General features: G+C 37.6%; 1 long non-coding RNA gene across 1 annotated transcript; it reads right to left on the minus strand.

Annotated features, from left to right (window-relative positions):
* Positions 1 to 11,934: 11,934 nt before the first annotated feature.
* LOC145530414 (uncharacterized) lies at positions 11,935 to 21,364 on the minus strand. The gene is made up of 6 exons (XR_014071757.1): positions 21,034 to 21,364; positions 17,998 to 18,132; positions 17,315 to 17,370; positions 17,045 to 17,159; positions 14,905 to 14,959; positions 11,935 to 12,254 (listed from the first exon to the last, which is right to left on the minus strand). It is a non-coding gene; the product is annotated as an uncharacterized LOC145530414 (long non-coding RNA).
* Positions 21,365 to 27,286: the final 5,922 nt, after the last annotated feature.

Raw genomic sequence — 27,286 nt, forward strand, 5'->3', positions numbered from 1 at the left:
ATAAATAAATAAAGATAATTTTAAAATAATAACAAATTTAAAAAAGGAGAGTCACTAGGACTTAGCCAGTTGGATAGAGAGAGATTGATGACACAATTTTCTAGCTGAATGGATTGAATGAACTGATGTATCTCAATGAAAGTGGAAAAATAGGCAAGAGCACAGATTTATGCAGGAAGTACGGAGTCAACTATGAAATACATGAGACCAACAGCAAAGGGAATGAGATCACACCAAAGAGATCCCAAATCAGCATGCTTACAACCGAGTCTGAGAAATTCTATACCCAATACTCATTTGATCTATAGGAAGTTTGAGTTCTCAATCATTATTTGTGGATTTTGACTCAGAATAAGCTGGCAACCAAACACATTTTTGTACAAGACTTCTCAACAGAACACCATTTCTCAAGTTTTCTGAGGATATGATCAAAATATATTTCTCAAAAATATTTCATTTTGCTCTTCCTGCAGGTAGCCTAAGGTGATCTCTTAGGCTATGTACTTGACCAAGAAAATCCCACAAAATTATGCAAATCAAGAGTTTTAAATCTTTGTGACCACCTTAAGAACACCTGTGAACTTCTCAGGCCATCAAGGATATGCATATCCAAGAAGCCACGAAGTATCGGAAAGATGTCACTTTATAGAAACAAGTACGTGCCATTCCATTGCTACAATGGTGGAACTGGTATGTGTGCCTAGAAAAAACAGTGGATCTGAACATATGGTCAGTGTTGCAGAAACAGTGCTGACTTTTTGCTGCTGCTGCTGCTAAGTCGCTTCAGCCATGTCCGACTCTGTGTGACCCCATAGACGGCAGCCCAGCAATCCCCCGTCCCTGGGATTCTCCAGGCAACAACATTGGAGTGGGTTGCCATTTCCTTCTCCAATGCATGAAAGTGAAAAGTGACAGTGAAGTCGCTCAGTCATGTCCGACTCTTTGCAACCCCATGGACTGTAGTCTATCAGGCTCCTTCGTCCATGGGATTTTTCCAGGCAAGAGTACTGGAGTGGGGTGCCACTGCCTTCTCCAGACTTTTTCTGCACTTGCTTAAAAATGTGGAATAACATTGAACTTAATGTAGATTCTTTAATCATTATGCTCATCCAGGTGAACAAAGCCCCTTAGGGTGTACTGTTTATTCACAGAGCTCATGTATGGATTAACTCATACAGGAGCTCACCCTGCCACAGGGAGATGATATTACTGAAAAAGAACCTATTGTTCTTAAATCACAAGCTGAGTTTGCACAGAAGAAGAAGATATCCCTGAAGAAATAAAAGAAGCAAAATTGTATTTCTTGGGAATAAATTCAGCATAAAACAAATGCAAGTTGAAGTTTAAAAAATTAGTTTAGTTGGAAGCTTTTAAATTGTTATTTTATTTTAGTTCTGTGTTACTGAAATGTAATATATTCAATACCCATCAGCATCACTTCTACCCAATGGTTTTGTAGTTTTTTGATAATGGTGTAATAATCTGGCTATTGCTTTCTGGATTTCTTTGGTGTCTAAAAACTAGGACCTCCCTGTAAGATTGCCAGTGAACCTCAGGGAGCATTAAATAACTCTGGCTGATATCAAGTCAGCATTTTGAGCAGTGAAATGACATCATATCCCACACTGTCATGTTTATCATTTTTCCCCTACTAGTGTTGACATTGTTTGCAACTTTGAAGTACTATGGTGCTATGTTGGAATTAAAAAAAAAAAAAAACAAAAAAAACAAGGTGATATGAATGATTTTGCAATCTACTTCTATATTTTTGGCCAGATACTCTCATGAGACAAAACACTGAAGCATCTTCTCTATTAAAGATTCTATTAGAATATTCTTCCTCATATGTATTAGTAAAATCCCATGCTTCTTCAGTGAAATGGTTAAGGTATATTGAGGAGATGGATAAAAAGTTAAATTATCTCTGCCAAAGTTTCAGCAATGGGAGTCTGGTCATTAGTGCTCTCTAGTGGAGCAGGGATTTTGTGCTTCCATCTTCAGATACCTCTCAGAAAGCTGTGTTTTCCAGCAAATCTTTTATATTACTCAGCATGGCCTGATGCTTACCAGCTTTATAGGATGTATAAGATACTAAATGTGGGGTCATAAGGTGTCGGCAGTGAGTTTTTAATCATCCTGGACTTGGTGTGAAGTTTGGTTATTTTATCTAACCTGGTTTGGAAGTGGTTTTTTATTCTGTTACTTTGATGAGTGCTACACATACGCACATTCATCTTTCATGGTCTAGGAAACACTGAAACAATATAACTTTAGCACCAGATCTTATTGTTTTAGCATCCTTGGTACTCTACTTTTATAATTCTTAAAGTAGAGGTATTCTATATTTATTAAATTTATCATTCTAAATTTATTAAATTATAGACATTTATTACTCCAGCTTCCCTGGTGACTCAGTAGGTAAAGAATCTGCCTGCAATGCAAGAGATGCGGATTTGATCCCTGAATCTGGAAGATCCCCTGGAGTAGGGATTGGCAACCCATGCCGGTATTCTCACCTCAGAAATTCCATGGACTGAGGAGCATGGTAGGCTACAGTCCATGGGGTTGCAAAGAGTCAGACACTATTAAGCGACTAACACACATGCACACTCAAATTATAAATAAGCAAAACTTATAGACAAGGAAGAATAATTTCTGAGTGCAAATCAATAACATTACTTTGCCAACATTATGTTTCTTAGATTAATCTGAGCCTGAATGGAGAAAAAAAATCAAAATCCTTTCTGGCAAAACTTATCTGGAAGAATACCTTTGGTATTAAGTTGACCAAAGTGCTCAGATTTTTCCAAATTGACTCCAGTTGGAATACTCCATAATTCAACACATTGGTGAAAAGCTCAAATAAATGGTATGAAAATAAATATATAAAGTTGCATTGTGAAATGCAAAAACATTTTTGTGTGGAAGAATCCCAGTAGAACATGTCATATTTTGGAAAATTTTGGTCATTTACACATTATAAAGACAACTGGCGAATTTTTATTTATTGAACAAATTATCAACCCAGTATGGTAGACAATATTGTCTCTCTAGCTCTATACTTGTATCATCTGTACCTATAACTATCTATCAGTATGGAAAATAAAATGAATGAATAAGAGTGTGAGTAAGAAACTCTGAACTGCTTTAATACTTATATAGATAGAAATATAGCTAGATAGATGACGGATTGATAGATAGATGTGTGTTATGTGCAGTCGTGTCTGACTCTGTTGACCTATGGATTGTAGCCTGCCAGGCTCCTCTCTCCATGAATACTGGAGGAATACTGGAATGGGTTGCCATTTCCTACTCCAGGGGATCTTCCTGACCCAGGGATCAAGCCTCATTTCCTTCATCTCCTGCATTGCAAGTGGATTCTTTACAGCTGAGCCACCGGGGAAACCCCCTAGATAGATAGATGTAAATTTTGAACTAGTTCAGAGTTTCTTACTCACTCTCATTCATTAAATTTATTTTCTGTATTGCTATTGTCAATAGAGTTTCTAATAACAGCTCTTACCTCTTAGTGCAGCAGGACAACCCTGAGCTCCACCCTTTAACTCACTGGTGCTTTTCTCCTATTACTGAGGTGCTACTGCGGTCCTTCCTTTTGGGCAAAGAAATGCATCCTATAGAACATAGCTTATGAAATAGAAAGCAATGGTGTGTAGTGAATTTGAAAGACAAGGCAGAGGTTTAACAGGAGCAAAAAATTGATGCTTGGTGAACCAAGACAGAGGGGAAGAGGTGGAGGTGATGTTCGGGTTGGACCTTTAAAGAGACAAGAGCAGCACAAGGCAGGAGAGGACAGGCAAACAGGGTGTAGCCTGGTTATAGTGGAACAGGAAAGGGCTGTTTAAGGGTATATTGTCTACCACCAGCAGGATATAGCTGAAAAAGATCAGTTTCCCTCCCACATCAACTGACAAAACCGAGTATCCTGGACCTTGGCCATCTAGTGATCTCTATTTTTTAACAGCTTTCACATCAACGTACTACTGCGGTTTGAATAATAATTCCCATCTGAAGGCCAGGTTCACTGTATAAATAGCATGAATGCAACAGAGGTTCCTATGGTGTTACATTTCATAATGACAATGTGGCTGAGGTACTTTGCCAGCTACCATGTTTTATTTTATTAACGCAATCTACACCTCAACTTAAAATACCCCATTCTATTGTTTATAGCTTTCAGGCCATATAATTCATTTACCCACAGCTGCAATCTTACCATAAGTAATTATAGAAACATGGTTCAGACCAACTTTCAGATCACACTAAAGATCATTTTAAAGCCACCATTCATACAAGTTCAACTCAGAGAGCTCTTTTTGCAAGACATTTTCTTGAATTCCTCTAACTTATTCAGCCGTATGAAACTGGTGGCAGAAAATTACTAACTCCGTGGCTTTCACCTACAACTCCCGTCATCTGGAAAGATGTTTTCCCAGTGCTCTGAGTAGGACAGGCAAAATCCTGAACTCCATGTGGAGCCCTTTGCCCAACAGCTACAAGCATCGAGTGTTACTCTAGAGTATCCTAAATGGGACAATTTTTCATCTTGTTTCACAAAGAATTTGACGAGGTTTCATCCACCTAGGTCTTATGATTCATTGCAGCCAGTGCTGGGGTAGATCCTCTAGAACCCAGTGAACTATATTTACCCAACCGGCTAAACTGGGACCTGGCTGCAGTTCTGAGCACTATCCCTGACTCAACATACTTCTACTACTGCCTCCTGACGATCAGCAAACTGAAGTCACAGTCTCAGAAACATACTGGTATCTTTAAAAGTCCACAGGACACTGTTGAGGTTTGACAGAAAACAACAAAATTCTGTAAAACAATTATCCTTCAGTATAAAAATAAATTAAAAAGAAAGAAGATGCTGTGGAATATCAAAAATGTGCTAGGGTGAAAAGAATGATATCTAGACCCCTATTTCCTGACAATTATTTTCCTCTACAATCTCTGATCTTGGTTTCCTCTTGTACTAAATGATCCAGGGAAATTGCTTTAAAAAGACTCCTGGCATCCTCTTCTTTTTGCCTACTCTGAAGTCTCCTTCTTGTGTCATGAAATGAGCTCCTTTGCATGTGACTTGTCTTCTTATAGCACCAAGATTAGAAGAAGATTTCTGCTTCTTCCCCGTTTCCATATTATGGAGGATTTAAGAGTCCTTTTTGGAAAGAGACTGTGGCAATTGAGAATAGGTGGTTTGGAAAGATAAAAGATAGCAAGCACAACTGAAGTAGGTAAAGTGTGAGTTTGCTACTAAAGTACATAATTAGATGATAGAAACTATAGTTCCTTATACAAAAAAGCACTGATGAACTTTTTATGATTTTACTAAGAATGTATGGCTGCTTCCTAAATGAGCATTGGTATAAAAATATGTATAAGTGTGGTATAGGTACCAATTTCAAATGGTTGAAATAGCTAGAAGATGTGTTGGCAGAATTTTTATAACATGTAGTATATTGTTGTTAATATATCAGATATTGTGCTGCTGGCTAAACTTAACAAATGGTAGAGCTTACTAATATTGCTGTTTTCATTTTGCAAAAATATCAGAAGGATGCAGATATAGAGTATAAATATGTATTTGGGACTGGAAGAGGAATAAAACAAATGTAAAGTTTGAGGAAAGTATAGTAAAAATAATTTATGCCTCCGATGTTAAGTTCTACACGTACAAGGAACTAGGGTTTCATTGTCCATGACATAACTCAGAAATTAGTATTTCTGTTCATACAAACGGTATACTAACCTCAGTCATAGACCATATTGATGCAATTAATTTGTGCAACTTGTTAAGTGTATGAAAATGAGTATTTACTTGAGATTAAAATTTAACAACAACAGTAACAGGAACAACGATTCTATTATCATTTTTTCCCAATAATCTTTAAATACCTTATTAGAACATAATTTCACATTAACATACAACTTCAGCGTTAATGTAGAAAAGTGCTCACAAACCAACTCGTTCCTGCCACAAAGTCACAAATATCATCCTCTGATTTGAGGAAAAGCAGAATTAAACTCTAGTTATTTCCAGACGTTTCTGTGATCTGTGTAAATGTTATTGTAAAGGAACAATTCCAAGAGAGGAGGGTGTACCTGAGAAAAGAGGTGCCTGATGAGGTTGGAGGCTCCAGACCCTACAGAGAGGCTGGAAATAACAATGAATGAAAGAAGGATCCCCTAAAGAGAAAAGAAGGGCTGAAGGGAGAAGGGGAAAAGGAAGGAATCCAAGAGATGTTGAACAGGTTGGGGCACACTACCTGGGGGAACCGAGGGAGACAGCGGCATAAGTGAAGCTAATCAGGCATTCACTTAGCAAAGGCCTGAAAACGGCAATGGCTCAGATGTTAAGTGGTTAGAAATGGATCATTACCAATCTAAAGTAGTAGTAAGAGGGAGCATTTAGAACCCAGGCAGAATAGAAGTGGGAAAGTCTATCTTGGATTGTCACAGCCTCCTTCCAAATAGGGCTCTTACACTTCTATGACACGGGAACTGGACAGAAGCAGAAATCCAGGACTTGCAATGAGAAATCAGATAAGCCACAGGTAAAAGAGCTTAATTCATGAAGAAAGGGGATTCAAGAGTACACGGAAAGAAGAGACTGCCAGAGGCTTCTCAAGCAGTCTCCTCATATCACTTATTACAAAGGTAGGAGAGGGAGTTGTCTGACTGGGTCTAGAAATAGAAGTAAAGTAAATTTGGAGGAAAGAGAAATAATATAGTGAGAGAGTCTAGACTGTATTTAATAAACCTAGGTCAACAGGACTGATTAACCTGAGAATGAATATATATTTAAATATAAATAAATTTTTCCTCAACTATTTAGAGGACATGCCCAAGGCATGGTGATTTGCTTATGATGTTCTATAAATTAGATCAATATTCATTTCCTTATTTTTTTCTTTAAGAAAAGGCTCTTTCTGATTATTAAAGTAAAATGTGCCCATTGGAGATACTTTGAAAAACATATCAACACTTTTTTAAAAATCAGAATCACATTTAACACTTGGATACAACTTAGACATAACTGCTGTATACATTTTGCTATATTTCCTTTCTGTCTTTTCTTTCACATATTTTGTTCCTGAATTGAGGGCATAATGATTACAAGTTTATTTTTTTAATATTATATAACTAGTTTTCCATATTATTAAATCCTCTTTTTAAAAAATAGCATTTCTAATGGCTGCATAATTCTCCAGGCTATGCACACACAAATTTTGGGATTTTTTTTCCTCCTTTTTCTTTAAGGTAAGTTTTTTCCTCCTTACCAATTTTTGCTTTTAGGAAAATTACTATCATGAAATTATTTTATACATATAAAGACTTCTATGTATTTCAAATGGTTACTTTCTTTTGAAACGCAAATGATTCCTAGATATAAAATGATTTCATCAAAAAGATAAGACTACTTTAAACAATTTTAGTATATATTTTCAAATTAATTTAGGAGAAAAATGTTTCCAGTTAGCTATAATCCTAGTTTTAAAATTATTATTCTAAATTCAGTTGTATTAAATCTATTAATAGTTTATTTTAATTTTTAATAAGTTTAATAAAATTACTAATAATTTAGATTATATTTTACTTTGGTAATTTAAAAGAATATTTCTATTGTGTAAATCTGTACTTCTTACATTAATAGAATTTAACATTTTCTCTAAGTTTATGAGCTTTATGTTTTTCTACCCTGTTTGTTCAGTTATTTTATGATTCCATGGTAAGAATATTAATTCTTTACAGCTCTGCTTGTGATAAATAATATTTACCATATGTGTTTTTTTCAAAAGTTTATTTGTAATGTTTTATGCCATTTAGAAATTTTAAATTTTTATGTAACCCAGTTTATCTGTTTTCTTTGTTATTTTTCCTCTTTGCTTTTAAATTTAGAAATTTTGAGTTTAGAAAATTATTTGTCAGACTCACAGTCAAAATATATGCTCTTATATTTTCATGGGTTTCAATAATTTAAAAAAAATACTTAATCATATAAAATTAAAATTTATTATACTCTAAAGCATAATTCTAAACTGCTTTTTATATCTCTTCTTCATTTATTTAATAAATATTTATTTGAACTACTTGTCAAGCTCTATAGGATGCCCAAGAACAAAACAGACAAAGCTCTTTGTCTTAAAGAAGCTTACATTGTAGCCAGGGTGATATCTATCTATTATCTACCATCCATCTCTATATATAAGATACAGATATATTTTTTCCTCAATGTTTAATGTTCTCAGTGAAGCACAATCAACAATTAGTATTAGATGAGGAAGGATGGGATGGGTGTTTGAGGGGATGGGAGGAGAGAGGAATGTGTCATGTAGGAAGCAACCTGGAGATCCTACCTGAGTTTAGTAATCAGTAATGTCAAAAAAAAAAAAAAAAGCACCATGATTGTATGTATGCTTTTCTCCAATCACATTCAGTTACATAGGGACAAATGTGAAATAGGCAGAGAGTTGAATTTATTCAGATCTGTGTTGGTTCCAAGTTGAGTACAAGGAAGTCAGAAAGGGTAGAACTGTTCAGTTCAGTTCAATTCAGTTCAGTTGCTCAGTCATGTCTGACTCTTTGTGACCCCATGAACTGCAGCACGCCAGGCCTCCCTGTCCATCACCAATGCCCGAAGTCTACCCAAACTCATGTCCATTGAGTCGGTGATGCCATCCAACCATCTCATCCTCTGTCATCCCCTTCCCCTCCTGCCCTCAATCTTTTCCAGCATCAGGGTCTTTTCAAGTGAGTCAGCTTTTCTCATCAGTTGGCCAAAGTATTGGAGTTTCAGCTTCAACATCAGTCCTTCCAATGAACACCCAGGACTGATCTGCTTTAGGATGGACTGGTTGGATCACCTTGCAGTCCAAGGGACTCTCAAGAGTCTTCTCCAACACCACAGTTCAAAAGCATCAATTCTTCGGCACTCAGCTTTCTTTATAGTCCAACTCTCACATCCATACATGACTACTGGAAAAACCATAGCCTTGACTAGACGGACCTTTGTTGACAAAGTAATGTCTCTGCTTTTTAATATACTATCTGCTGCTGCTGCTGCTGCTAAGTCGCTTCAGTCGTGTCCGACTCTGTGCGACCCCATAGACGGCAGCCCACCAGGCTCCTCCATCCATGGGGTTTCCCAGGCAAGAGTACTGGAGTGGGCTGCCATTGCCTAGATTGGCTGCAATCACCATCTGCAGTGATTCCATGAGCCATCATTATCATACATGAGAATGATAATAATGATGGTTCATGTAAGTAAACATGGTGACAAAAAGAGTGAAGGGATCAAGGGGACAAGGGGCGAATTAAGTTAGTAGGAATAATAAATTGTCAGGGTTGAAGAATTACTGGAATGGGGTGCCAGAAGAGTTGAGTTAGAAAGGATATTAAGTTTATCAAGGGGTTGAGATGACTGGTAATGACAAAAAGCTGGCATTACCCTAAGACTGAGTATCTCTTTCAATTTTGCATTTGCTTCACCCTAGTCTCACCCTTGTTGAAATATTGAAATGGTCTAAACTAAGAAGATGGTATTATTGGATAGAATAAATAATAAATTGAGATAAATTATTGAAATTTGAGAAAGAATGTCCTGAGGTAGAGCAGACAGTAAAAAGGAGGGGTAGGGAATGTGCTGTGATGATGTGGACACTTCAGAAAGAAGAAAGACTTGTCTGAAAGTAGCAATAAGCGTGAACTCCACCTTCAGACCCAGTGGGACCATCCCAGAAAAAGGAAGTACAGACCACAGAAAACAGAAACGTAGTAACGGTGCTCAGTGTTCACGAGACTGGAAACTGGCCCTTGAGCTCCCCACCACCATCTGTCTCAGCCCGAGCTCTTTTTGTCTCAGCAATCTGCTGCCTGCTCTAGATTTCCCAGTTTGGCAAACCAATCATTCAATTTTTCTGGCTCTCTACTGTTTTTTTTTTCTTCCCCAGCTGATGGCTTAATTTCCTCTCTGGCCTACCACTTGTTTTGGAAAGTGCTTCGGGTCACTGACCTCTTTGTCTCGGCTCAGAAATCTGCTTTGTGTACGTGTCTCAGTAGTCAGTCCTGTGGAGTGTGTATTCACCCCACATCATGGGAATATACATCTCTCCTCATCTTCCTAAACACTTACAGCAAGTAAAACCAGCCAAATTTAACAAAATGAGCTTGATTTCCACCATAGCGGAAATTTACAGAAGTTGTTATACTGTCCAGTTTGCTTCATGGAAATTTACAATAGAGAAATGAAAGTGAAAGTCGCTCAGTTGTATCTGACTCTTCGCGACCCTATACAGTCCACGGAATTCTCCAGGCCAGAATACTGAAGTGGGTAGCCTTTCCCTTCTCCAGGGGATCTTCCCAACTCAGGCATTGAACCCAGGTCTCCCACATTGTAGGCAGATTCTTTACCAGCTCAGCCACCAGGAAAGCCCATAGAGAAATGAAAATAGCAGAAAACTCACTTTTAACATCAGTTTCTCAAAGCTAAGCATCATCAAACACCTGGATGCTCAACCACTTCTTTAAAGATTCCTGCTAAAATTGTATCCCGTCAACCTCCAGCCAAAGAAAGCATTCAAATTTTTATTTCTTGTGAAATAAATTTTTAATACAAATAATATTTTAATATGGTTAATGTGGTACCAGTTTTGTTGTTAATCATTTCATACTTAGGAAAGTCTCACATAGCGTATCATTAAGGTGTATGACTTACCATTAATTATAATATTCTTTAACTGTTGAACTTTTGATAAGAAACATATCTTCTCTGTTATATAGATTTCAATGTATAGCTTTATTTTTAGAATTAAGATGTTGTTCCATTGTTTGTTAACTTTGGTTTCTGTACAGTAGATTCTCTTAACCTACCCCCACTTACCCAAATCACTGGTAAGTGAAAGGGAAACTTGCTCAGTCATGTCCAACTCTTTGCAACCCCATGGAAAAGTCCATGGAATTCTCTGGGCCAGAATACTGGACTGGGTAGCCATTCGCTTCTCCAGGGGATCTTTCCAACCCAGGGATTGAACCCAGGACTCCTGCATTGCTGGTAACCAGCATTCTATTCCTTTGTAAACACACTCAGTGCTCTCAGCCACCAGTCACCCTCAACTCAGAGCATTCTGTGCCCTACAACTGAGTTGTAGGCTTACCAAGAGTCATTTGAGATTGTCCCAAAGTTATTTTCTTCAGTTTCACTTGTCATTTTAAAATTAATATTATGTAAGTCATCTAGGTATTTATGAAAAAAATCAACAACAACAACAAAAACTCCAATTAGTTTCCATGAAAAGTAAACCTAATGCTGTGAAAAGTCTTGAAAAATTTAAGTTATAAATTGTAATTTAATTAAATGTGGACAGAAACAATCTGTAAAAGTTTGACAAAGCTTTTGTTTCCTAAGGGCTTTAAATTTTAACTTCACTTTAAAGACTTCATAGCTGGAAATTATAAATGATGTGTTATGAGTGTCATTTATTCCAAAAGCTATGGAAGAACTAAATAAAGGCTTTGACCTATATGTAGAATTTGCTGAGAAATGTGTCCTTCTATACATTAAGTTAAAATCAACTTTAAAAATATGTGTTATACTTCATTACTCTCCATTTAAATTTATATTTTAAATTAACAAATTAACTAAAATTTCCCATAACTTTCCCATAACATGAATGGCATCTACTGCATGTTCCCTCTATATCACAATCTTCCTGAAACCCAAATTTAAGTCTGGTTCATTGAATTCTAAACCCTTCGCTTTTAAACACTATAGTAACATTATTCAATTCTTGCCTAATTTTTCATATCTTAAAAAACAAGCAAAGGACAACAACGAAAACCTTTAGTTTTATATTACTCTTTAGAAAATTCAGTTATTCTCCTTTTCAAAGCCAAGTTCCTCAAAAGAATGAATTATGATTTCTTCCTCCATTTATGCATCGAACTACAGTAGCCAAGTCTGGCAAACAAGTCTGGCAAAAGCCTGGGACTACTGTTGAGAAATCCACCCATGACTTTTTCAATTAGACATTCCCAGTGGACTTTCTTCATCCCCCAACTTATTTGATGGCACTGTAGTATTTGAGACTTAGTTGTTTGCTTTATCGTCAAATCCTCTTCTTTCTTGGCAAGTACTCCTCCATCTCTTGTTTTTTCTCAATCTCAGACCCACTCTGTATGCTTACTTTGTGCAGGATTTTTCAATGGCTCTTTTATGTTCCTTTCCTTAATTTCTGATTATAAAAGTAAAACATGGCCATCACAGAATATTAGATATTAAACATTACCTTGAGAGTAACATAAAATTTACAATCAGGCATAATCATGCCACCTAGCAATTACTACTGTCATCATACTGATATTTTCCCTGCCTTCTTTATGCCTAATAAATTTAACAGAAATGGAATGATATCTATCTTTAGTTTTGTTTTCTACTTTTTTCATTAAGTATTATTTTCTGAACTTTCCAACCAGTATTATTAAATATTTTTAAGTATTATTTTTTTATAATTGGATGACATTAAATTATATGGATTTGTACTGGCTTATTTAAGCACTCCACCTCCACTGCTATTCATTTAACTTGCTTCTATATAGAAATATATTCTAACCCAAATACAAATTTTAGCTTTTTAAATGTAGAGTTTAATTTATTCACATCTAGTCATAATTAATAATGTTTCTTTTTTAAGCACTTCCATATTAGAGAATGTATCATTTCTATATTCCTCACAAATTGTTAACTATTTGGCTTGCTATTCAATTCTTAGATCATTTTTTTTCTTCCCTATGAAAACTCGATTTAGCTCAGATTATATTCTGGAGTTTAGTACTGTGAAGCAGAACTACTCAGCCACCATGTTTTTATTTTTTCAGATGACTTTTTTCTCCTGTCTGATCATTTATTTATCCTCAAACTTAACAATTTTTACTAGGCTATGTCTAGGGTTATTGTTCAAAAGTAACTTAATCAAACTCATATCTTAAGTGTAGCTTCATCAAGGCCCAGCAGTGAAGAATAATCAGACAGTAGCATCTTTTTCTTAAATCATAAAACAAGAATTTTCAACATGTCCACAGTGCAGAACTGGCTCAAATAATAGCATTAAATGTGTGATGCTGGTAAACCTGCAGACTTATGTAGTGATATAAACTTACAGAGACTTTGACAAGAATTAAAATACATAGTTTATTCAACTCTGCCCCAAGAGTTATTTGCTCATTTTTTACATTTACTAGTTATATTTGTGTATAACTTAATCATTATAAGAATGTTCAGGCATATCATTTAGTTTGATTCTCAACATAACTATGAGAAGGAAGTTTGTTTATTGTTTCCCTACTTTATATATCAGGGGAAAGATGTTCACAGCAATTCAGTAACTTTCCTCAGTTTATTCAACTAACTGAATCTTGGAGTAAGACTTGTAGGCAAGTTATCTGTTTCCAAATAGATAGGTTTTTAAATCTACCAATTTTGTTTTACATAATTTATGTAATCATAAGCCCAAGAGACAGAGGAACAACTTTGTGGACTAGAATAGAGTAAGGACAATAAGGACTGGTGTTGGTCATGATATATGCTGAAAACTTTCATTCTCACTACCTGGAATTTTACTACCATGGCTTGATTAAAAGGACCTCTAAAGGGTTTTTTTTTTTTTAATCTTTTCAGAAAGCCCATTTAAAATATAAAGTTTCCAGGAAAAATCAAGCCATATTTGTCTTAAAGGGAAAAACTTGAGCATGTATTATTATGTTTGGAAGAAAAGAACAACAATTACTGTGAGAAATGTGATGATCAGGGGAGAAAAGGAAAAGGTGCTCATCAAAAGAGATCAGGCTACCATACTTATCTATTTCATTGTATAACCAGGATCACATCTGCTTGAAAGTACTATAATATTCTAAACTGTACAACGCACGTCTTTTCAATGATCAACTAATGTGGAGTAGACCCTTCATCACTTAAAGAAAACATTTCAAATTTGATAGGCATTATAATATAAATCCCTAAAATACACATTTTAGCAGATTTTGGCATTAAATCTTTTGTAGCATTCCTAAGAATTATAAACATACATATACATATATATGTGCATATATATAGTATATATACTTTCTAGAACTGTAAAGTTACTAAAAAATTAAGACACATTATATTGCAACAAGTATGTAAGTTTTGTACCATATGAAACTAATATACCTGCTATTGGATTACTATAATGAACACATTATGATTAAGCAGTCTTGCAGTAAAGGGTTTCTGTACTTTCAAGGTATTTGCACTTTTTCCCTACTAGCAATCATTGTAAGGAACTCAAAAGGATCTTCGCTTTGTAGGTAACAAACTAGTTTGCCATAATGTCATGAATGCTGTCTCAGACTCATGAGACTCCTGAGTTAGAAATAAAGAATTTTGTTATTTACAGGGATAGCAATAGCCAGAGTATCAGGATTTTCTTGTGCTGGTTCCTCAACCTTCATTTCCCGCAGAGCAATGCAACCAATAGTTTGCATTATAGAAGATCTCTGAACTTGGAGATCCTGAATCCTTTATGTATAAATACATAGGTATCATGTCTGCCCTGTGTTCTGGAGGAAGACACTATCTCTACCTCCCAAGGATGTTTGCTATACAAAAATCTTTGAAAGGTAGTCTAGAACAAAGAGCAGTTAGTATCTCACTCTCAAGATGCAGAGAGATGCAAGACATCTTTGGAGAAATTTTTCCCCAACAGTTATTTGCAATGTGTTTAGTAATTTGTGATAATTTCTGACCACGTGAAATAAATACTGAACTACATATTCACATTAACCTTATTGGGATATATGATCTTCCTCTCTCTTACAGCTTCAATGTTTTATGTCCAGTGACTTTACCTGTGTATGTTTCAAGATTGTGAACCTCTTCTTCAGCTTCTCAAATACACAAAATCTATAGGTATATAAAGTCTTTATCAGTTTTTGGCATTTTTAGAGCAAACTTGTTTTTCACCTTGCCTCCATGTCATAAAAAATAGTTCAATTTTTTAAAGAATATATTTCCAAATAAGCTTGTCAATCATATATCATATCAAAACCAAAATACAAAAAAAAAGTTAGGATAAGATAATAATACTTGGTAGAATTAGTACTATATTTACAAAATGTATGTATATTAAAATTTTTTGAAGTTTATATATTCCTATAATTATATAAAACATACACAAAATTATTTTATGTTGCTTATGAAAATGATGGAGAATATTATTTGTTAAGCAGAATTAAAATTTATATGCAATAGAATGTTTGCTACAGATACATATGCATACACAAACACACTAGATATTATTTAGACTGTTTCATCTGCAGAAAAGAAAAGTCCTACCACTATTCCACTGTAAAACAAATGTGGCCCATCAATACATTTTATATATATATATATATATATATATGTACATATAATATACATAGTATATATAATATATAGGTTATATGTAAATATTTCAACATGGACAACTTATTTTTAGTATCTTAGATTCTCATATTTTGATAATACATGTGATTAGATAGCATATGTTTAAAAATTTCTGCCTTTCATTCTGGTTTTAAAAGTCCTTAAATATATTCATGCTCATTCAAAATGAAAGCAATTGAGAGCAGGTTAGAGAAAGCTGAAGACAAAAGAGGCTAGACAATACTTCTTCAAAAGTAAATAGACCTATCCGCTATTCAGGAATGATTCAAACATTCATTATCACTCAAATAACTGCCAAGTGATTGAAATCCCTCTAATTGCAAGGACCCTAACTGTAGCTTACTGCCTTCCTCTCCCATCTCCTGCCTTCTCTGGGTCATTTCATTCGCACCTCTCTTTCAAGCCATCTGGGATCCCTGGTACAGCCGGGTTTTAATGCCGAACACCTGGCCTGACAGTGTTTGCTGCTCTCTTTCACCTGCCAGCCTTTTGTTCCTCCCCAAGACTGCATGAACACTGCAAGTCCTGTCAGGCATGCACGCACAGAGGCTTTCCTGCGTTCAATCTCTTCCTCTAGACCTTAAGTCTGGTAAATCCTTTCATTATTTTGCCTTACCCGCTTAGCTGTTCCATCTACTCTGTGATCTCTAGAAGCTAAAAATCCACATGAGAATTAAATCTAGATACATGTGATACCTCTAGAACAGTACGGTGGAAGAGAAGAGAAGGGTTAAGTGAAGAAAATCACATAAAGATGCCCCGTTCTTATATGGAATAGTTATAAGTTATCTGGCTTTGCATTCAAATTTAAAAATCCAGCAGCTATGAGATTTGAAAATGTGTGTAATCAGTACTTAGAGAAATATCAAATCACTCCTCCACAACACAGATAAGCCCTACTATCTACCTAAGACTTGGTTTTACATTCTTTGTCTAGTACCTCCCAGGATTTGCATCCCACCTCTTGAGCTCCACCACACACAAAGCTCCTTTTACACTTCCAAAAATAATTTCTGATCTGACATTCCCAGTGATATTGAGTCTATACCTCAACTTCCATCTGTTTCCCACTCTCAATTTCTATAGACTATACAACTAAGAATATGGAACTTGGCTTAGCAGTCATTCTCCTTAATTATTCAGAAGTCTTTCCAAACTTTAGCCTTTTCCAAGTTTCTCCGTTCAGTCAATACAGACAACTTTCCCAGTTTAACTCAGACACAATTATACTTCTCAGAGGCTTCTGCGAAAATGATATCATTCACTTCAGTGCTTGATAAACTAAATCTGACTTAAAATTTTAAAACTTGTACAAGTGAGAGCAAGAAGGGCCAGGGGACTCATTTGGTATAGGACAAACTCCAAGATATATAAAAATTCATGGCATCCTTCAAATGCGTAATGAGTAAAGACGCTAAAAAAAAAAATCCAGAAAAATATTTGCCATTCTAAGCGTGGAAGAAAAAAAAGAAAAGAAAAAAGAAAATAACAATAAAAAATTCCGTGAACTTTACTGATTAAAACACAAAGAAGCAAGTAAACCAGAATGTCACAGAATCTTACCGCAATCCTTTAGTCGAATTAGAATGTTTCCATGGAAAACTGTGAAGAGGCCAACTTCGGGAATGAGGTAAGCCGAGTAATTTTAAATTACGTTGAAATCATGAAGTTAAGGCTCCTATTATAGAGGGGCTCAAAACTGATTAGTCAAGGCTTAGTGTTTGATGACTTATACTTGATAAACCAGTTTCAGAGAGGTTTTTTTTAACAGTTAGTACAGAGGTCAGGAGAGCACCCAACTCAGGTGACTATGGAGAAATGTTAAACACTCACTATAGACCTGCTCTCAAGCTCCTGCCTGTTGTCTCTCCTGCTCCATGTTCCACTGCCTGCAAGAAATATAACAAATTATTTTAATAAGGCAAAAAATCAGATTAATCTACTAGTGGTAGAACTCTGAGAACTCAGATAATGTTTTTAAAAATTAAGAGACAGACACACAGAAAAGGGATATTCTAATCTAAGAAATCGGGAAGAGAGAGGAACATTTCCAAATAGAATCTCTGTATGTATAGTGGCCTTTGTTGGCTAAGACAGGATGACCATTAGATGTAAAAGTGATTTATAATTCACTGTAAAATATACTAGGGATGGGGTGAGAAGCAAAATTTGCAGTCTCATGTTTGTCTATTATATAAAGTCAACTTAGTTAACTTAAGATTTTAAACTAAGGAAATAAATGAGCTCTCTGAAGAGAACTGAACTTTTATAAGACAAGACCATATGTGGAAAGTGGAAGTAGAATGATTCTCGGTTTAAAAGAAAAAGATGGGTGGGGAGGGGAAGCAAAGTAACACAGAAAATAGCAAGGAACTTTCTAACTGTGGAGAAATCCAGAGGATGGAGTTGGGGAATTTAAATCAAAAACAAAGGAAACATATATATAAGTATACTACAGTTCACCCAGATGGACCCAGAAAATTTCTCAGAACAAAAATATTGTTGAAACAAGATACCTAAAGATGTTTCAGTAATGTGAAACCTCTGGGCAGAGGACTTCAATGGCATGTTTTGGGAACCCTTTCGCCTCTGTTCTGATGGACATTTCTGTCAAGTCTCTGGATGATGCCATGGATGACAAGTTGATACATCTGCAGTAAGAACAAAGTGGACAAACATCCCAATAACTGGTTTATCAGCTTTCCACTTCTTCAGCTGGTCCCACATTTTTTCTCTCACTGCTAATTTTTATCTCCCTCTATTTATGCCTCCTTTTCCTTCCTATATAAACATTCCTAACATCATTTTACATCCATGGCTATGTTTCCTGATCAATATTCATGTCTCTGACCTTTGAAAATTACTATTCCAGCCATCCTACCAGAACTATCCCTGCTAATTTACAGTGGTTTCCTAGTCATCAAATCCTATGGACCTGTCTCAGATCTCATCAGTCTCTCTGGTATTTACCTCCTTTAATAAATTCATTCTTGTTACCGTTTCACTAGGGCTTCTCTCATAGCTCAGTTGGTAAAGAATCTGCCTGCAATGCAGGAGACCTGGGTTTGATTTCTGGGTCTGGAAGATCCCCTGGAGAAGGAAATGGCAACCCACTCCAGTATTCTTGCCTGGAAAATCCCATGGACAGAGGAACCTGGTGGGCTACAGTCCATGGGGTCACAAGAGTCAGACACGACTTAATGACTAAACCACCACCGTCTCACTTCCTTTTAGGTCTTCCTCCTCCAATCCCTTTAACCACTGGAGCTCCTTGTAGTTCTACTGGTTTCTCACTTTCTGCTGCCTCATAGGGCAATCTCACACACCTCTGACAGGTATCTGCAGCAGTCATCCAACACTGTGTCCCAGACCAAGTGTCTCCCCCTGAATGTTCTAAAGGAAACCAGAATTTAACAAAACTAATTCAACAAAACTAATTATATCCTTCTACCCCTAACCTAGCCTCTCCCAGAAGGCATGGGCTTAGAAAATAGAACCAGGAAACAATCAGTCACACAAGGTTATAAATTCCTTCTGAATCTCATGCCCTTGCTCAGCAATGGTAGTATTAACCAGCTATTGAAACTCCAATATTTTGGTCACCTGATGCGAAGAGCTGACTCCTTTGAAAAGACCCTGATGTTGGGAAGGGTTGAGGGCAGGAGGAGAAGGGGACGACAAAGGATGAGATGGTTAGATGGCATCACCGACTCAATGGACATGAGTTTGGGTGAACTCCAGGAGTTGGTGATGGACAGGGAGGCCTGGTGTGCTGCGGTTCATGGGGTTGCGAAGAGTCAGACATGACTGAGCAACTGAACTGAACTGAACTGAACTGAACTGAACCAGCTATAGTGTGTGCAGCATCAAGGAAAGCAATTTGATCTCAGGTTACTTATATTCTTATAAAGTTATCACTAAAATATCACTTCAAAGAAACATAAAAATACAAGTTTCAAGGTTCAGGTTCTTGGTGTTCATTTTCCTATTAAATTATTTCTCTTATATTGCATTACTCTTTCTTCCATTAGATCATAAAATTCACAATTTAACTTTCCTCATTGCATCATTCTTATCCCAAGGATAGAAAGTTGTGTTCTGTAAGGGACACGTTTCTACATTGGGAAACTGGTTATTTCTATATAAAAAATTACATGCTTAGTCTTTCAAGGAAAGCAATATAATTTAAAAATAGATCCTTTTAAAATTATCCATTTAATTTTTCTTTTTGACATATGGATGATATAAACATTCATGTATTATTATTTGGGTGTGGACCATAAAGTCTTCATCTAGAGCTAAACAGAACTTTTTTCTCCCTCTTCTATACAACCTTTATAAAGTAGGGCAGAGAAGAAGCTGGTTTGCCAGATTCTAAACACATGAAAACCATTGCACCTAAATTTAGAATTTTAAAATCTTTTTCCATATTCCAACTTGGCTTTGAGAAAATTAGAATTCTTTAGCTGCACTTTAAAAGTTACTCCTTTTTTCTCTTTCTAGGCTTGGGAGCATGGTAACACTGTTTGTTTATATAGCACTTTATGTCATTATATGTGTTAAGTCTGATCCTACAGAGGAAGTGGGCTGGTATAAAGTCAGCCAAGGTATGTTCATTGGATTTGATACAAGGAGTAGAATGGCAGAATGAGAAGAAGAATTACTTTTTCCCATTAATGAATAATATAGAGGAAATAGTCCCTCCTGCATGTTCTCTTGGTCTCTGGGCTTGGAAGCACAGGTATAAGAAAAGTGGGAATAACTTGTTGATCACAAATAGTGATCCTCATTTCCAACATTCCAACCATAGTTTTTCCCACTCGAAAGTATGCATGAGCTCAGTTATCTGGAAGGTCTTTCTCCTCTTATACCATTTAGCTGTCACTGTGTAAAAATCCTTCCTACCCTGCCCACATCATCCCACCACCTCCAATAAACCAACCAAACAAACAAACAAAATCTCTCAGCAGCTTAAAAATAATAAGCATATTTTTTCTCATGAGTCTACAAGCTGGGTGGTTTTTCCTGTCTTGGCAAGGCTCACACATGCATCTGTGGTTAACTATAGGTCAAGCACATGGCTCTGGCGATCTAGGCTGATCAATTTGCTATAAACTAATCTTGGTCACTGATTTTGTATCAGGCTGGCCCAAGCTTAACAAAGAGGCAAGGATCCATGAGCAGAAGCAAGGATAGGGCTCAGCTAACAGCACACCTCTACTTCCACTTACTTCTTGGCCCAGGTTTAAGAGATGAAAATAGACTCCACTTCTAGATGGAGGAGCTGCAAAGCCACATTGCAAAGAGCTTTGTTTCAGGTGGCATAACATGGCACAATGGCACACCCAAAGCACAGTGTTTTAAGGCACCGTCTTATGTTTCTCACAGATTCTGCGGTCAGGAATTTAAACAGAATCAAAGGCTTATCTCTACTTTAGATATATCTGGGAAGACTTGAACCTAGGAGTGACTTGGCAGCTGGGCACCAGAATCAGAAGGCTCATTCACTCTATGTCAGACACCATCTAGCTGTCAGTGACTTTTACTTTCACTTTCCTGATAGGAGAGTGCCTAAACCACCCTGCAGGTGACTCAAAGACCAGGAGTGCTGAGTAGGGAGCCCGTGTGTAGCCTCCCCATGTGGTTTGGTTCCCATGCAGTATGGCAGCCAAAGGGGAGTCAGACTTGTCACATGGTAGTTTGGGCCTCCAGGCCAGGGCTCCACAGCAGAAGCTGCATTGACTGTTATGACACAACCTTGAAAGTCATAGTGGGGCTTCCCTGGTGGCTCAGATGGTAAAGAATCTGCCTGCAGTGCAGGAGACCAGGATTTGAACCCTGGGTCAGGAAGATCCCCTGGAGAAGGGAATGGCTACCGACTCCAGTATTCTTGCCTGGAGAATTCCATAGACAGAGGAGCCTGGTGGGCTACAGTCTATGAGGTCACAAAGAGTCAGACATGACTGAGCTCAAACACGTTCATTTTCACTTGAAAGTCATATAGCAAACATTTCACAAGCTTTATTAGTCCAGGTGATCACAAGCCTGCCAGACTCAAGGGAAGAAGAATTAATCTCTGCCTCCTAATAGGAAGGGGCTTCCCTGATAGCTCAGTTGGTAAAGAATCCACCTGCAATGCAGGAGACCCCAGTTTGATTCCTGACTCAGGAAGATCCCCTGGAGAAGAGATAGGCTACCCACTCCAGTATTCTTGGACTTCCTTTATGGTTTAGCTGGTTAAGAATAATACACCTGCAATGTGGGAGACCTGGGTTCAATCCCTGGGTTGGGAAGATCCCCTGGAGAATGGAAAGGCTACCCACTCCAGTATTCTGGCTTGGAGAATTCCATGGACTGTGTAGACCATGGGATCGCAGAGTTGGCACGACTGAGTGACTTTTACTTTCACTTTCCTGATAGGAGAGTGCCTAAACCACCCTGCAGACTATTATGTGGGACAGAACATATTGCTGTAGTCATCTTAGAAAAATAGTCTGCTCTAATCTGCATTGTAGCCACGTCAGTTCACATTTTCTGTATATGCAAAGTACACTCGTCTCTTTCCTTTAAACATTTGTTATGGCATCAGTTTGTAGTACAGGAGTTAATTATCTAAACTGCGTCCAGTTGTGGATGAGGCCACTTGGGTATAATTTCTTGAGCTCCTAGAGTACAGACCCTCTAGTTCAGGAATCCTCAACCTCTGGGATCTAATACCTAATAATCTGAGGTGGACCTGATGTAATAATAATAGAAGTAAAGTGCACAATAAATGTAATGCACTTGAATCATCCTGAAACCATCTCCCAGCCCCTGGTCTATGGAAAAATTGTGTTCCGTGAGACGGTTCACTGGTGCCAGAAAGGTTGGGAACCGCTGCTCTTGTTCTCTCTAATTCTGAAGATCTGTGATCTGAGGAGGCTCCCCAGCAGGCTACTCTGGAACAGTACCCTTAACACTCTTAGGAGCCCTATTATTTAATAGAAAGTCATGCCCTTTTATCCTTAGAAAGATTTTCATCTGTTTGAAAAGTTCTATGAAGTATTAATATGTCTGTTAATTTTCTGAGGTCTTAACGAAGGGTTAGATCACCAGACCCTTGGCTTTGTTGTTGTTCAGTTCCTCACTTGTGTCCAGCTCTTTGTGACCCCATGGACTGCAGCAGGCCAGGCTTCCCCGTCCTTCACTATCTCCCGGAACTTGCTCAAACTCATGTCCATTGAGTCGGTGATGCCATTCAACCATCTCATCTTCTGTTGCCCCCTTCTCCTCCTGTCCTCAATATTTCCCAGCATCAGAGTCTTTTCCAAGAGGCTTCAACCCTAATAGCTGAAATAGTTATGAGCCTACCTCTACCTCTTGATGCAACAGTGGCAAGACCACATTAAAGAACATATGATAGAGGAGATAATGTTGGAAAACACAACTTGCCACAAAAGTGATACCAGGAGGCCATGAACTGAATGAAATATCACAGAAATTAACTACCACATCCCTCCTATAAAGCTATTCATCCATTTTGGGACAAATATTCACAGAGTATCTTCTGTTTCAGGTACAGTTATGGACACCAGAAATAAAACAATAAAACACAAACATTCTTTCCTCATAGTCCTTTACAGTCTCATCAGGGGGTCATACAATAAATAGTAAGCATAATACATAGCACATTAGATAGTGATAACATTATCTAATGATATTAGATGAAATATACACACAAATACACATACAAAGATGAAAAAAAGCACAGGAAGGAAGATAGAAAGTACACATGGTAGGTTACCAATTTAGATACTATTAATAGGGAAGGTCTCACTGAGATGATAATTTTGAGTAAAGACCCAAAGAAGATGAGAGGATGAGCCAGGGAGGAGTTGGGGGAAAAGGACTCCAGGTAGAAGGTAGTGCTGCTGCTGCTAAGTCACTTCAGTCATGTCCGACTCTGTGCGACCCCATAGACAGCAGCCCACCAGGCTCCCCCGTCCCTGGGATTGTCCAGGCAAGACCACTGGAATGCGTTGCCATTTCCTTCTCCAATGCATGAAAGTAAAAAGTGAAAGTGAAGTCGCTCAGTCATGTCTGACTCTTCACAACCCCATGGACTGCAGCCTACCAGGCTCCTCCGTCCATGGGATTTTCCAGGCAAGAGTACTGGAGTGGGGTGCCATCACCTTCTCCGGGTAGAAGGTACAGTAGGTGTGAAATTCCTAAATCAGTAGTGAGCTTGGCATGTGTGGAAGAACAAGAGGAAGTGGTGGAAAATGAGGTTACAGTGGGAATGTGAGTCATATTATGTAGAGAACCACTGGTCATTGTCAGTTTTAAGCACTGATTGTGAGAGAGATGGGAAGCAATCAATGAATATTTAGCTCATGAATGAAATGAACTAACTCCCCTTTAAACAGAATCACTCTAGCTCCTCTGTTGACTATAGACTGAAGGAGGCATGGGCAGTGTAGGGAAACTGGTTCAGAAGCTATCAAATTAATAGATAAATGGGCTAAAGTAGTAGCAGTGGTGGTGATGAGAAGTAGTCTGATTCTACATATATTTGAGGATAGGAACAGCAGGACCTGGAGACGTAATGGATGTAGACTATAAGACAAAAGTGAAGGTTGATGCCAAAATCGTTGGCTTGAAGCACTGGGTAGATATACTGGAAACATGAGGCTGGGAGTGGACAAAGAGAGAAGGAGAGTTAGATGGGTGAGTATTCTGTTGAAGCTTAAGAGGAGCATCTGACTCATAAATTTATTCTTTGTGAGACCAAGAAAATCTGTGGGTTGTTTGTTTAGCAAACAAGAGCTTAGATAAATGAGTTGGATCTTATGAGCAAAGGAGAAAGCTTTCATCGACCATTACTACATCAAATAAGACTGTTCAGGAATCATTCCAGAAGCTCCCATCTTTCCCACACTGCCAGGATCACCTTATGAATGGCTTCCACATAGTTAAAATTTCCCCCTAGGTTCCCATCTTTTTTACCTTGAATATTTGCAGCTTCCAAATAACTACAGTTCTTAAGATGTCAAAAAGCTTTCTGGGTGAGCATAGCATTGTCATAAATGGGACACTTGAAGGCATAAATGCTGAAGGGACAACTCCTCTTTAATTGCATTGATTACTATCAGCTGCCTGTCAGGCAGTACTTACCCCACCTGCTGACTAGTCCCAAAGCACACCCATCCTAGACAAAAGCAAAAGTGAAAAGAAAAAGGTTGACAGTTTCAGCTGTTAACAGTAGTCATTAATTAACCATTTTGCAGAAGAGCTTCTAACTATTCATTGAACCTTCACTGTTATTATGCATATATTTGTTGGGCACCTCAAAAGTGCTAGGGGTCCAAAAATGATATGAAATACAATCACTGCTGTTTTGAAGTTTACAATCCATTAAAACTCACATATTTTTCAGTTTTCTACATTTGTTCAGGGTCCTAGTCTGTAGTACTCTATTGTGTTAAGGAAAGAGATGACACCAAAGGCAAGAGAAGACAAGAAGAAAAAGAGAGTTCACTATGTTTACATGACACATACTGATCTAAAGGCTTCTAAGTGACTTTGTTGAAAGTGATTTGTTATGACATCCAGTTCTATCAATGAGAAATTTCCTCAAGATTTGCTGCTGCTAATGTCTTTCTAAAAGGACTACTCTTGACATGCAGAAAATACATTGATGCATTTTCTAATGACAGGAACAAAAGCTTAGAGTGATGGGGAAGCAGTGTGTGGAAGACGAATGAAAGCTCCATGAAGGTAAGGACTATGACTGCAAATTTCCAGGTCTCAGGAAGAAGATTGGCACATAGCAGGTACTGTATAGCAAATATTTCCTAAAGAATGGATGGATGGATGGATGGATGGATAATGGGTGGATAAGTGGATGAATGAATGGAGACATGAATAAATTGAATAAAGACATTAAAATTGCAATTGTGAAATTTAGGCCAAAAATCTTCATTTGGAATTTGCAAGTGATAGAAATATGACTCCTGCTCTCCAGTTCACAATTTCCCCATCTTGTAAAGAGTATGATTGGATATTTAAGGTGATTTCTACATCTAAAATAAGCTATTTTGATAATAATGATAATTTTTAATTTTTTGAGCCTTACATTGATTCATGGTTCATCTCTGAACTGGTACTTTGGGAATCTATTTTTAATCATAACAATATTAATTCTAACTTACATATTAATTAGATACCTAACTTTGTAATCCTACAAGGTGAGAGTCACTGTGTGTCTCTTACAGAGGAGGAAACTGGGGTTTAGACAGGTCAATATTTTGCCCATGGTCATAGAGGAAGCATGGTAGAGCTGAGATTCTAAGTGAGATCTGTCTAATTCTGATTTCCACAACTTTGTTATCTATTATTCTATACAGCTTATTTTGTAAGAGTGTTTTGTTTATGTGTGTGTGTATAAAGTGTCTGTTACTTGAGAATACGTGCAGATTTGCTTCCTTACAGTGAGGCTGGTCATCAGTGTTGCTAGGCTGGACACAGGATTAGGACTGGGAAGTTCCATCCAGCATGAAAGGAAGCGGGGATAAATATCCTATGTCAGTGTGTTCAGGAGTCAGCTATCAGGCAAGAGGACAGAAGATGGGGCACAAGGAACCAAGAATGCTGGACATCTGGGAGGGACTGAGGAGGAGGACAGTTTGAAATCCTGGACAAGTGGGCAGGAATTAGAGAATTTTTCAGAATAGAAAGGGTCAGAACAACAGCAAGCAGGGAAGCAGAGCACAAAGGTGTGTCGGTAGCCCTTAATCACGGAAGCACATCCCTCCCGTGTGAGAGTTTTTACCATTGCAAACAGAGGGAACAAATTCTGGATTGCAGGGCTAGGCACAGCATGAAGAAGCAGAATTGGCAGCTGTGGGCTAAGGGGAAGGGGGATCAGTAGCACCTGCTGGTGAGCAGCTCCTGACACCTTAGCATGCCGTCTTGGCTCTTGAGGGTTTTTACTATCTGTTCAGTAGCTTTTGCAAGAGGAAATTGGCTCAGCAGCCTATATCATAGCCTCCCAGCTGGAAGAGTGCAATTATGGATTGCCGGAGTCCACCACGGCTGACAGGTTCTTTCTTTTTTCCCCCTGTCAGGAAAAAGTGACTCACAGCAATCGTATATTGGTGTCATATATGACTCTCTCCTCCTTGTTCCTCTGACCCCTCCTCCACACACTTACTCACCACTGATGTAAATCTCCTTTTGTATTTCCACATTGCAAGTTGTTGGTATTTGCAAGACACTGTGGTAGGTGGAGGATATGAAAAGATGAATGAGATATTATTCCTGCCTTTCAGGCATTCACAATCTATGTAAAAGAGAAGTATATAAACCAATAATCACAGCTAACAGGTATGGAGTACTTAATGAGGTATGATTACTTATAACAGGCAGATGTTATTATATTTATTATATGTATTAACTTGTTTAATCCTCAAAGCCACCCCATGAAGTAGGAGTTGTCTTCTCACTTTGTAGTTAATGAACCTGAGCCACGGAGGTGCCAAATCAATCACTCAAGGTAACTCAACTAATAAAAGTCAGAAGCAGGATTTAAAACCACACAGTAAGTCTACAAAGCATGCTTTTTAAAGATAATGTTATTCTGTGTCCTCAAAAAGAAAAAAATGACTGAATACACTTATGTTGTTGTTAAGTCCCTAAGTGTGTCCAACTCTTTTGTGACCTCACCGACTGTAGTCCACCAGGGTCCTCTGTCCATGATATTTCCCAGGAAAGAATACTGGAGTGAGTTGCCATTTCCTTCTCCAGGGGATCTTCCTGACCCAGGGA

Source organism: Giraffa tippelskirchi, chromosome 1, assembly GCF_054371585.1.
Source record: "Giraffa tippelskirchi isolate mGirTip1 chromosome 1, T2T-mGirTip1v1.2.pri, whole genome shotgun sequence".
NCBI classification, from domain to species: domain Eukaryota; kingdom Metazoa; phylum Chordata; class Mammalia; order Artiodactyla; family Giraffidae; genus Giraffa; species Giraffa tippelskirchi.